The following is a 12,954-nucleotide window of genomic DNA, read 5'->3' as shown; positions in this document are numbered from 1 at the left end:
AGATCTAATCCAAAATTACACAGACTTTATCAAGAGCCAATCAACCACTTAATTGCACTTTTCTTCACTGAATCAGCTCTGCATCATACAGCAACTCTGATATACATACAACGCATTACATTCCTCCAAGATATTCTTCTGAGTATACAAGTAAGCAAAGTGCAAAATAATTGAACTCTCTTTATTTGAACTGTAATTACTGAGGTAAAGTAAAAACCAAGTATGCCATTGCTTGGTGCAAACCATTTGATTCATCCTTCCTAGGATAGCAAGTCAACACTGAGTTGTTATCCAACATCCACAGCTCCCCTCCCTCACCATCACTGTTGTGTCAATTTAGATATGATCAAGAGGAAATAATTCAATGGATTAAAAAATAAGGTGTGCTATAAGAGAACTTTTTAAATTAACAGTAAAATCATGACTCATACAAATACAAAATGACTATGTTTCTGAGATTTTATTTAACTTGTTAATGAATGAGGGAATCAGCAAAGTATTGAAAACTGTTTCAAGGACAAGAGGAAGAGGTGACACATATAGGCAATGAAGCAATTCTGAAAGGATTTGTTAACAAAAACAAAACTGGCTTCTTCTTCAGTGGTTGGAAGAATTAATACATCTCCAGGGGAAAAAAATCATTTGCATATCTATGGACAGAAATGATTAATATGAGTTTTCTACAACTTACAGAATTCTAAAATAATTAATAAAATATTAAGATGATAATGAAATGTACAAACCACTTTAGATTCAGATAATCTGGAAAGGTGTGATAGATGGCACCTAGTTCCATAGAGCATGTAATCCTTTTTATTTCTTTTTATTCCCTAGTGGCACAAAACTAAATTTGGATTTCTGTCCAACAAAACCACTAAATGGAATATTGTGTATATATTTAACAGAATCAGACACATTTTATCTTATTCTACTTTGTGTGTGCAGAAGATACACCCAAAGTTAGCCAAGATAGTTTGCTTTGTAAATACCGAGGAAGGTGAAGTCTCCTTATCATTGAACTTCTTACTATTTCATGACTTCTTCTAAAACATTTAGTCATCCAGATCTGCTCCTATTGATTGATCTTTTCCAGTTCTCTTACACTTTACTATAATTTTTCATTCCCATTGCTACACCTTAGTCCAACCATTTAGGGAATAATTCACTATACTATTGGATTAGTGTACCAATGGGTCTCTCTTTTTGGAATCTCTTTTTGCTTTGGTGGGTACAATACTGCTAAATTGGCAAGACCATTTTCACATGACTATCCAATCCAAAACCTTTTAATGTCTCCAGACTTCTTACTTTTACATTCAAGGGTAATTGGTTATTGAACAAGCAACCTAAAGATGGAAAAGCCACTTTGAGTTCCTTTTTAAACAAACCAGTGGATAACTAAAGTAAGAGCAATAAAATCTGATTTATGATTAGTAACATGCAGATAGATAAGCTGGTTTATAAAACCACAATTCTTTTCCAAGAGAGCTTTAGAGGCTACTAGATCTAACTTTCCTTTTTCCTTTTTAAGAGAAAGGAGTGACTTTTGAAAGAGATTTCAAGATTCACTGATGTGCCAAAGTTCTTTGTCTTTGTCTTTACTGTGACAGGATGGTAGAACTTCAGAGTGACTTTCCTTGGACCTTCGATACATTTCTTATTAGCTGTGAGACTCTAATCAAAGTATTTAGCTATTTTGAGCTGCATTTCTTCTTTTGTAAGATGGAGATACATGAAAAAAAATCATCTACTTTATAGGCTTATTGTAATGATAGCTGCAGATTGTACATATCAGAATAATTAATAAAATATTATTCAAAAACTAATAGTACTAAGTGCAATAGTGCTGAATTTTTTCATCCCTCTTCCACATAATTTAGTTTTCACTGCACAGATTTTGCAATTACCAGTGATGGAAACTGGTAATAACAAGCCAGAAAGTACACAATTTAAATCCTTTCTGACATTTTCTTTCAAGAATGAACATAAAATTGTCTCCTCCTCCCAAAGGATAAAAATTACGTCAGTGAAAAGCCTGTGGTTCCGGTACAGGGTGTACCAGAGATAAAAAGTTGTTAATGTTTTCATCAGTTTCTTAAAATTCTACTAAAAGTTACGCTAGGTTTTGCATTCTTGAATTCATTTATAAAGATATTCCAACAGAAAGCACTTGGCAATAGTTGAAAGAAAATTATATGGGATGTAACAAGAGAAATTTTTTAAAAATTCATAAATTTAGGTCCATTAATTTATGGTCACAGCAATGAATATTCAAAAAGCAATATTTCAATTCAACTATATATCTTATTTAATCCAAGTGAATAAAGTGGTACCAAAAAGTGAACGAAGGCAATTAACATTTTGTTAAATATCTACTATGGGTCAGGCACAGTCTTGAATTTCCCTGTGTTGGTTAAACCTTGTGGAGATGCTTTACTAGGTTAATAAGAATTAGTATGAATGAGTACATTATTAATTGTCTTTATCTGGAGGTCTCACAAAGCACATTCTGACACAGAATTTGTGGGCAAGTATTTTGGAAACGAATCCAGCAAGCGCTCTGAGTGAGTAGATGTGAGACAAGAAAGGGAAGACAGGCAGTAAAGAGTGCCTAGTGAGCAGGTTTCTTTTGTGGGTAGCATAGGAAAAATTCCATTTGCAACCCTCTGAGAGATTGTATAAAACATGCTTTAGAATTTTTCCACTGAGAGATAAGCAGGAAAGGTAAGAGGAAGAAGGAGTATTTGTCCACTAACTTCTATCCCTCATTGGCTAAGGATTTCTACTGAGGTATTAACCCTTCAGAACTTCCAATCTGTCCTGCAGAAATGCTAAGCATGCTTGATGCCAGAGAACATCCTTAGGCAGAAAGTCACTGTCCTGTAAGGGAACCATCTGCAGAAGTAGATCATGGGGACATGGGTGGGACATTTTTGTATCTACTACATTAAATCAACAAAACATGTCATTATGCTGATCAGTGAGGGGACACTAAAGAAAAAGAAAGATTAATGCAATTTTTATGAGTTGAATCTATTTGTCACGTACAGACCTGGGTTCTAAGAGTACAATCATAAAATACAACCTGTTCCCATGAAGAATTTATATCAGCATTGGAAATATATCATTGCATTCTAATATAAAAGATGTAGAATGAAAGAGTTATAGGAATTTAGAGTAGATGGAGTCTTGAATGAGAGCCTCTTTAAAAAGGAAACATAAGTTGAAGTTAGCATCAAAGTATTTAATAATATTCAGATTAGAAGAAGGATTAAAAAAAGATAATTTGGGCAAATAATCTAAGCAGAGATATTAAAGTGAGGTTTTAAAGATGACTTTGTTGCAGGATTGAAGAGAAAAGACAGGAGACATGAGAACTGTTGTGTGTTGTTCAATCATCTGTTACTGATGTGTTGAAAGCCTGGATTAAGGTGGTAGTAATGGACTGAAGCCAAGGAGGTGTGCCACTTACTACCCAATAATTCACTTTCCACTTATTCAGTCCTCTGCCAGCATGACTTTCAAAAACAAAGGGGCCAGATACCTTAAAATCAAATTTAAGACTCTCTTCCAGTTAGAGTGCCAGATGTGATCTGGGTAGTTAATAAGGAGCATCCAAATATGGCTGATATTAAAGCTTACCTCCCCAGGAAATTATTCTTGGATTAATATCCACACTTATCCCATCATGCCTATAAGTTTTCGGGCCCTTTAGCTGGATTTACTTAACCCTTGGCTTCCTTCTCAGTAGGATGAATTTGGGAGTTCTAGACTAAGATCTTTGCTCCACATCTCTGGATATTAGTCATACTCTTTGGTTGTGGCCTATCTCTTGAAAAAAAAAAATTATGACCAAGTCTCCACCTTATACTGCAATTCAAGTCCCTGTTCAGAGTTCACTTCTTAAGGGAATAAAGTAATGATTTGTTACAAAAGTTTTCCATGGGACAGAATTTTAGTTCCTAAGTTGTATAATTGGATCTCTGTTGTCATGTTTCCTGTCTACCTTCCTGTACAACATTTTGGTGGGTGTCCACATTGATCCCCCTTGATAATATTGTACTGCCTACTGATTTAACTGGTTTTTGCATGATGCCAATACACCATGATCTCCAGCTGTTGTAGAGTGCTCTTGTCATTACAGCAGATAATGTTGGTATCTCACTCTGATTAACAAATAACAGAACACCCAATAAATTGGATTTTATACTCAATTTCCATCAACTATCTTTGTATCATATCCAACAGGTAAAAGGGGCTTTAAAACACCTTTTTTAGTTCACAGGCAGGAATACATATTCATATAGGTGTGCACTTATTCATTTAATTTACTCCTTTAAGCAGTTTTTGAGTGGTTTTTACAACCAAGGCACTGTGCACTGAAGTTCAGATGGTAGGCAACACCAGAAATCATCCCTCCTTACATGACATTACATTATAGCCCATGACAAAGGTAAAATGAGATGACACATCAGAAACACCAGCTTATACCTGGCCCTCAAGAAATGTCAGTTTCCTTTCTAATCTTCATCTTTCTCCACTCCTGCTCCATTTTGGGAGTTTCATTGCTGATCCCCCGGCTGCCAATGTCTTAGACTCTCCTCTTAGCATCCATCAGGATGATTCTCAGTTCTGACCCTTTGTTCCCCATTGAAGTCTTTGTAACTATCTCTGATGCAGAGACCTCATATTATTAATCTATTTTCTTCACAATTTCTTGCACCCTGCCTTGAAATACCTTTTTTTTTTTTTTTTTTAACACATCAGCATCTGTGGTGAGGGAATCTTTCACTAAGTCACTGAATTTATAGCTTTGGGAAAGTAATAATTTGTTCCATTTTGGAAAGATTGAGATTGATACTGCTCTCCTAAAATGCACTTCAAGCCTGATTGTACAGAGGTTATTAATATATGTCCAATTTTCAGAGGTTGTTTTTTCCTTCCTTTGTCGCTATTATAATTTTTCTACAGAAAAAAACACTAGCAAAATTAATTTTATTTAAATGAGGTAGGGAGAGGATGGAGCAAGATCTATAGCAAACGTAGATGTGCTAATTTTTCATTTGAGTTTTGGCTCGATTTAAGTCCTAATACTAGACTTCTATACCAATAAATATGCCAACAGGACAAAGGGAACCTGAAAAAGAATGTTATATATTTATAGAAAAAATATAGGACCAAACCATCCCTTTCTGCTTAAGGAAATTGAAGCCAGAGACTACTCATTTTAGGCCTCCAAAATATATGTATGGTATAGTGTATATATACAGTGTGTGTGTGTGTGTGTGTGTGTGTGTGGTATACTATTATATATATCATACATGCATTTTATATATACACTATTGTATATTGTATATATGTATATTGCATAGACATTGTATATGTATATATGTAGTATGTAATATATATATATATATTACAAAAAAATGTTAGAAATATATTCTAGATTCACCATAGTAAGTCCATCTTTCTAGGAGATAATTGTGTCTTTTTCTATAGAAATGATATGTTTTGAAACTTGAATAATATCCCACTGGGAGGCAAGGTGAGCAGAAATGAAAAAAGTACTGGGTAGTGCGTTAGAAGATAGTCTTTTAAATGTCCTAAGGAAAAAAAAAATAAAAAATAAATAAATAAATAAATAAATAAATAAATAAATATCCTAAGGAGCAAAAAACAGCTAGAAGAGATATCTTAGCCAGGGAAGCACAAGTGAAGGGTGACACAAGCTTCAGCAACTATCACAAAGACATCAAAAATCATAATAATACTTGCCAATATTAAGTGATAATAAGGTCTTATAAGTGTGATTTAAAACTTCATAGTACAGTGGTTTTCTGCTCCAGGCTGCATCCTGGTCATTCCGATTCCAGCAACCTGAGAAAAGAACAGGGTACCAGTACTTTAGAAAGTCTCTTCACAACTCTAATATGTTACCATGTTTGGGAAATGTTGACATAATAGGCCCTGGTATGAGTGGGGTGAATAAATTTTAAAAGATTTAGAAAGGAGAACCTGCCATTTGCTACAACGACCATCATTCCATGTCTTGCCAGAGTGGACACTTTGTGTTTGTTAACCAGTTTTAAGTGTAAAGTTATAAGTGCAAAAAAGTGAGAGTTTCATTTGAGGCTTACACAGTGTCAGGAAATGTGCGTCTTTTCACTGTCCCTGAAAAAGAGTATGTATGTAATAGCTCTTTCTATGTAGCCTATTTTAAGCAATTAAATGTATATGTGTGTATGTGCATATATATATATATATATATATATATATGAACATTGTACTTTGAGAAGTTTGAGATCTGTTTTGATAGATCAATTTTAGTTTAAGGACATACATGTAAGACACCTCTGATCTGAAAATATGCTGATTTTTTCTTTTTTTTTTTTACTTTTATTTAGTCACAAGTCAAACAGTGGAAAAGAACAGGCAATGCTTTGAGCATCCTGCTGAATTGCAGACTCTACTTTTTTATCCACTAGTTCTCACATTTGATGAAACGGTCTGCCAAATCATGCACAAGTATTTCAAGTGGTCACAGATTTGCAAAGGTGGCCAATGGAAAACCAGGGGTCTGGTACAGGAATTTCATTTGTTCTTTTTTTCTTGTCTCTAGTTCCTCTGTAAACAACACATTTTTATGTACTGATGTCAATCTAATTAATCATGTATATTTCCCTGAAGGTGACTTCATGTGCCCCAGGGGGATTATGGAGAATCTTTCTCAAGAATTAGGTCAAATTCTGCATGTGTCAGGGCAAGAAGTGAAGAAGAAGCTGGGAAGCTGATATAAGTCACAGCAAAATTTATATATTTTTATTTGTTTTGCTTTATTGATATTCTTTTTGGAGAAATGCATTGCATTTTTCCTCTGACTCTTCATTAGCTTTAGAGCAGAATACATATTATTTCTAATAATTATGTTCTGTTTGGGGCCATCTTTTTAATTAGTATGAACTGTATTTGATTATAATTTGCTTCAGGTTATTATTGGACCATCTTATTTTAGAACTCTGTTGTCTCTTTATTTTCTGTTTGTATCAAAGTCAGAACCATTCTTTCCTGAAAACACCTAAATCAAATTTGTTTGCTCCACTTGAGAAAGTTTAATTTCTGATGTTCTAGAACATTTCCCTTGTTAATTTTTTTAAAAGATTTTATTTATGTATTCATGAGAGAGACAGAGAGAGGCAGAGACACAGGCAGAGGGAAAAGCAGGCTCCCTGCAGGGAGCCTGACGTGGGAATAGATCCCTGTCTCCAGGATCACACCCTGGGCTGAAGGCGGCACTAAACCGTTGAGCCACTCGGGCTGCCCTGTTCAATTTTCCCAAAATATAAATTTATGGGTCACCATAATAGGAAATCTCAAATGCCCACCGTTTTTTGTCTCCATGAGAAAGCTTATCATAAAATGCTAATGTTTCTCTCCAGTACACCTTATTGCTATTTAGCACATATTAAGGTTTCTTCAGACAATTGTAATTCTGTGCAATCCACTCACTTAAAATTTTACTGATTCACCTAAGATACACCACTGTGATACTTTGTGAAAAATTATAGTAATTTTTGAAACTGACTACTGGGTTTAACTTTGCATACTTACATGATAGTTTCTATATTATTCTTTAGTAATTTTTTTTAATTCTCAGAATTTTGACTGCAGTATTCCTCATTTCCTTAAATAATTTCTATTCTTCTCAGTTCATTTTTTTTCCATCTGGATTTCAGGTTAGATCTTGCAAAGAAAGCACAAATATATTTAATATTTAGAGTACTTCTAACAGGAATAAACTTAATAGGCTTTACTTTGATCAACTGGGTAGTTTACCTCATAAATAATAGTGAGAAATCATCATGTATTTCTACTTTAGAGTCCATGTCCTCTCATAAAAGCCCGGAATGCAATACTCTGGGGATACCATTATCATTCTGCATAGTGAGCTTTGCTTCTGGGAATCTTTAAAGATAGCAACTTAGCATTTTAGAAATGGTATATGGTCAGGTTTAAAATACCAAAATACCAGGTTCCAAGCCCCAATATTTTCTCTCTGTGATCCTGATCTACAGATCAGTTGGATCTCTATTTTTGTACCCATACAATAGGGGAAACAGTGCCTACCTTGCAGATATGTTCTGTGGATTAAAATAGTGTCTGGCTTATAAAATTAACTCAAGTAATGATAGCCAATGCAGCGTGAGCTTCTTGATTCTGGAAATTTTACCTTCTTTTCCAGAATCAAGCATTAGGTTTTCCAGCATTAGGTTCTATTATGCTTGATCCATTCTTTTGGCTTGTTATAAAGAAAAATTTCCAACACTTACTCCTCAAAAAATTTTATGATATTTTCATAAATATTTTCTAAGGAAATTATTTTATCCAAGTTACTTTATGACTTTGAGGTATTTTCCTTGAATGTTGATGTATTTCAAATGAAGCAATTACTTGGTTTGTGAGCCTTTGGAATAAAATATTATTACCGAACCATGATATGGTAGGCCATTTTAAAAGCCCAGTATAGTTCTGGAGGTAATAGAATATGTTTAATTTTTCTTGCCATCTGGATTGTGAATGATGCCCTGAAATTATAAGGATAGTGGCTTCCAAGTATATAGGTTCAAGTGACCCTGCACCATCTGCATATGATGTTAAATTAGATGTAAATTTTATTCACTGTAATATCCATCTGTTTACTATAACAATTAGCCTAGCATATTACATGTGGTAAGTATATGGCAAATAGTTGCTGACTGACCTCTCTATTTATATATAAATTATCGAAGGAGTGAGCAAGTTAGCCATAGTTTTGCGCTATGAGTGTAACCTAAATCATTTTCATAGTGCTTCAATTATATGTTCACATGAGCCACTTCCAGCTCTGAAAAAAATATTATGAAATATAACAAAACAACACAGGAGAAATTTAGCCAAAGATAATTACATGTGGCATGAGATGAGTTTCTCCGATGCTCATGCTGGTCTCTGAGTGGTAACCTTCATTATGGTTCCATTTACAAATGGTCCCAGAGCACCAGGACAATGAAAAACTCACAGAAAAGAAATAGGCAAAAGCCAAGTCTGTGTACAAACTACAAGAGGGCAATGTATCCCTGTTTGAGAGGTAATTAAGACTGTACTTTCCAAGTGTTCAAGTCATTGTTATATGTACCGTGAAACAATGCTTAAAGCATTTGTATCTCAAAAAAAAAAAAAAAAAGCATTTGTATCTCTAATGGACACCTGTTTGGGTTAACATTACCAGGTTTTAGTTGAAATGTTTTAGTTGAAAAACACATTTGTATATCAAAAAATTTAGAGAAGCATCTTTACCCTTGGATAGGTTACATGCTTAGTAAATTAAGCTGAAAGCTGATTTTTTCCCAAGTAACATTATTTACATAGATTTTTTTAGCAGAGTATTTTTGTCATAAAATCAGAACTGTATTTGAACAAATTGCTTTCTCAATATTGGTTCCATGTATAAGAAGTACATAATTACATAAACATTCAAGTTGAATCAGGAAAACAGTTTTCCAATTAACCTTGTGCTGAATGTAATTACAAGGTGAATATTCAAAACTAACTGAGATGGTCATTTACAAATTATAATTGCTTTTATCGTGAGACTAAAGAAGTTAAGTTTATACTATTTAATGTTATAGTAGCTTCCCAATGCTTAGAGGTTTAATCATAATGCTAAGAGTGAGCTTTAATTAAGTAGTAGTTTCACTTTCAACCATTTTCTTGTTAAGCACTTTTGATGAGATTTGAGAGTCTGGCCTTTCTCATATAAACTCTGCTATTGTCCATACTTTGATCAAAATTAGACTGATCAGAACCTGAATCTGTTGTTATAAAGCTCATTATGTTATGTATGATGATCTTACATATATGGTATTCTTTTCTGATCTTCTTGCAGATTCATACAGTTAATGCAAAACTATAATGCCTGCTATATTACATTCACAAATATAGAAATAATATTTTTCTGTAAATTATACTCAATACTTCTGGAGAAACAGTAAAGTGGAAGTTGTTTTTAGATCTTTTTTACAATTAGGAGATCATCTCAGAGAGGTAAAATGACCCAGGTAGAAAGTGGCAAAGCTGAAACTAAGAATTTCCTGAGTAAGGAACACTGAGAAGAGAGTGTTTCAAAGAGAGTAACCTAATGTATTAAAAGCATGGACGTGTTGGATAAGATAAGGCCAAGAAAGGCTTATTGGAACTGGTACAATGGAGGTGTGAGAACAGTTTCAGAAGGTTGACAAAAACTGGATTAAAATGAGTTGAAGAGAAAACAAAATCAAGTGCAAAAACATTTCAACAAATGTGACTAGCAAGTGTATGGTTCCTGAAATAAAGAACATCCAAAGGGAGCAACAGAGAAACCATTTATTTGCAGTCTTCTGACAGTTAGCAAAAGTGTTGATATGTTCCAGGCATTTGGGTTGGTCCAAAATATGAAAGTATTAGGACAGGAGAATGTGATGTGTGGCAAAGTAAATATTCCTGTTTTCACTTCTCAGAAGTAGATGGCCTAAGGATAAGCGTCTATAAAAGTACATTCTGAGGGTCGGAGGTTAGCAAGGACAATGAACAATTTGGCCATCAGAGAGAGTACACTCTTACATTTCAGGTCAGTAATAAAAACCAAGGCTAGAGTCTTGCAGTCCTTAGTATTGGGGGGCACAAAAATATAAATGAAGCTATAGCTGAGGGACTTTTAAAGATGAGAACTATTAGAGCTAAAAGATATCCCAGAGAGAAAAAAATACACTGATGATACAGAGGGACCAGGGCTAAATAAGATGCAGAGAGGCACCTGGGTGGCTCAATGGTTGAGCGTCTACCTTTGGCTCTGGTCATGATCCCGGGGTCTTAGGATCAGGTCCTGTATCAGGCTCCCCACGGGGAAGCCTATTTTTCCCTCTGCCTTTCTCTGTGTCTCTCATGAATAAATAAATAAAATCTTTAAAAATAAATAAATAAATAAGGAGCAGAGACTCAGAGGTGTGAAGAGATGAAATTCAAACATTATGGGACAGCCCGGATGGCTCTGCAGTTTAGCGCCACCTTTGGTCCAGGGCCTGATCTTGGAGACTCAGGATTCAGTCCCAGGTCAGGCTTCCTGCATTGGAGCCTGCTTCTCCCTCTGCCTATGTCTCTGCCTTTCTCTCTCTGTGTCTCTCATGAATGAATAAATAAAATCTTTAAAAACAAACAAACAAAAAACCCAAAAACATTGTTCAGGGGCTAGCTTTGGCAGGAGGAGGCTCATGTTTTATATACATTAGGTATAAGACACAGGATAAGACAAAGGACCTATCAGGAACTAAAGTGGTTGTTGTTTTTTCTTTTTAATCTATAAGATCCAGAATTTGTTTTGTTTTGTTTTGTTTTTAATATTTAACTTATATATTCATGAGAGACAGAGAAAGAGAGAGAGAGAGGCAGAGATACAGGCAGAGGGAGAAGCAGGCTCCATTCAGGGAGCCTAATGTGGGACTCGATCCAGAGACTATGGGATCACGCCCTGAGCCAAAGGCAGACACTCAACCGCTGAGCCACCCAGGCATCCCAAGATCCAGAATTTGAATTCTTTTTTCTCAAGCCTCTTCAAGCTCCTATGGCTTATGATTCTATGCTAACAAATTGTCTTCTCAGAAATTGTTGTAAAACTTAACAGTCTTCTTTTATATGTTCTTAGCTATTTTTCAAGCCATACTTAAAAGCTCATGAAGTCTTTCTGAGTTCATAGTTGAAGGCTAATCTCAATCACTTCCTTTATAGCCTTCAGCAAATAAATATGCTCCAGTTTCCCTGTTAGTAGAACAAACACACCTCACAGGGTTGTTGTGATAGATCATTTTAAGATAATCTGCCTGCATGTGATCATGCCCAGCAGATAGTAAGTAAAATAAATGTTAGAGATGATTGCTATTTTTATTCCAACGTAAAGCCACATTAACCTAGGTAGGTTTCATATTGCTGACGGTGCACCTAGAACATTCCTTTGCCATGTGACAAATTGTTACTTTCCCAAAGTTATCAATTTAGTGATTTAGTGAAAGATCCCCTCGCCACAGATGCTGATGTATTTTTTAAAAAAGTATTTCAAGGCAGGCTGTGAGAAATGGTGGAGAAAGATTAATAAGACTAGGTCTCTGCATCAGAGATAGTTACAAAGACTTCAATGGGGAACAAAGGGTCAGAACTGAGAATCATCCTGATGGATACTAAGAGGAGAGTCTAAGACATTGGCAGCCGGTGGATCAGCAATGGAACTCCCAAAATGGAGCAGGAGTGGAGAAAGATGAAGATTAGAAAGGAAACTGACATTTCTTGAGGGCCAGGTATAAGCTGGTGTTTCTGATGTGTCATCTCATTTTACCTTTGTCATGGGCTATAATGTAATGTCATGTAAGGAGGGATGATTTCTGGTGTTGCCTACCATCTGAATTTCAGTGCACAGTGCCTTGGTTGTAACAACCACTCAAAAACTGCTTAAAGGAGTAAATTAAATGAATAAGTGCACACCTGTATGAATATATATTCCTGCCTGTGAACTAAAAAAGGTGTTTTAAAGCTCTTTTAACCTATTGGATATGTAAAAGATAGTTGATGGAATTGAATGTATTCATATATAAAACTGTGAGGTTTATGATTAAAAATAAATATAATTTGTATATATTTTGATGTCATTAAAACCATCTTATCACAGTATAAGTCAAAGGAAGTAAAACGTCAATTTCCTCATTTGTCAACTCTAATTTTAACAATTCCAACATCTTAGTATTTATTCTCAACTTTAGAGTTATCTCTAGAAACTTCTTCTCTTGTGATGAAGAATTGTATACAGGAAGTTAAACGTCCTTCAGTTTTACATCAGCTCTTTCTCTATTAACTTCATTAAGAGTTACATTTTTAAATGTATTTAAAATTGCATCT

General features: G+C 34.8%; 1 long non-coding RNA gene across 10 annotated transcripts in view; it reads right to left on the bottom strand.

Moving 5' to 3' along the window:
- Window positions 1-445: 445 nt before the first annotated feature.
- LOC140603688 (uncharacterized) overlaps window positions 446-12,954 on the bottom strand; it is a 91,769-nt gene continuing 79,260 nt past the window's right edge. For all 10 annotated transcript variants that reach the window (XR_012006648.1, XR_012006644.1, XR_012006645.1 and 7 more), the window contains 3 exons: window positions 7,609-7,740; window positions 5,776-5,877; window positions 446-650 (listed from right to left, as the gene is read on the bottom strand). This is a non-coding gene — a long non-coding RNA (uncharacterized lncRNA). The remainder of the gene's footprint in view (window positions 651-5,775; window positions 5,878-7,608; window positions 7,741-12,954) is intronic.

The sequence above is a fragment of the Canis lupus genome, chromosome 14, assembly GCF_048164855.1.
Source record: "Canis lupus baileyi chromosome 14, mCanLup2.hap1, whole genome shotgun sequence".
Classification (NCBI taxonomy): domain Eukaryota; kingdom Metazoa; phylum Chordata; class Mammalia; order Carnivora; family Canidae; genus Canis; species Canis lupus.
The sequence above is the reverse complement of the archived record's forward strand: the minus strand, read 5'-3'. Positions and strand labels throughout refer to the sequence as shown.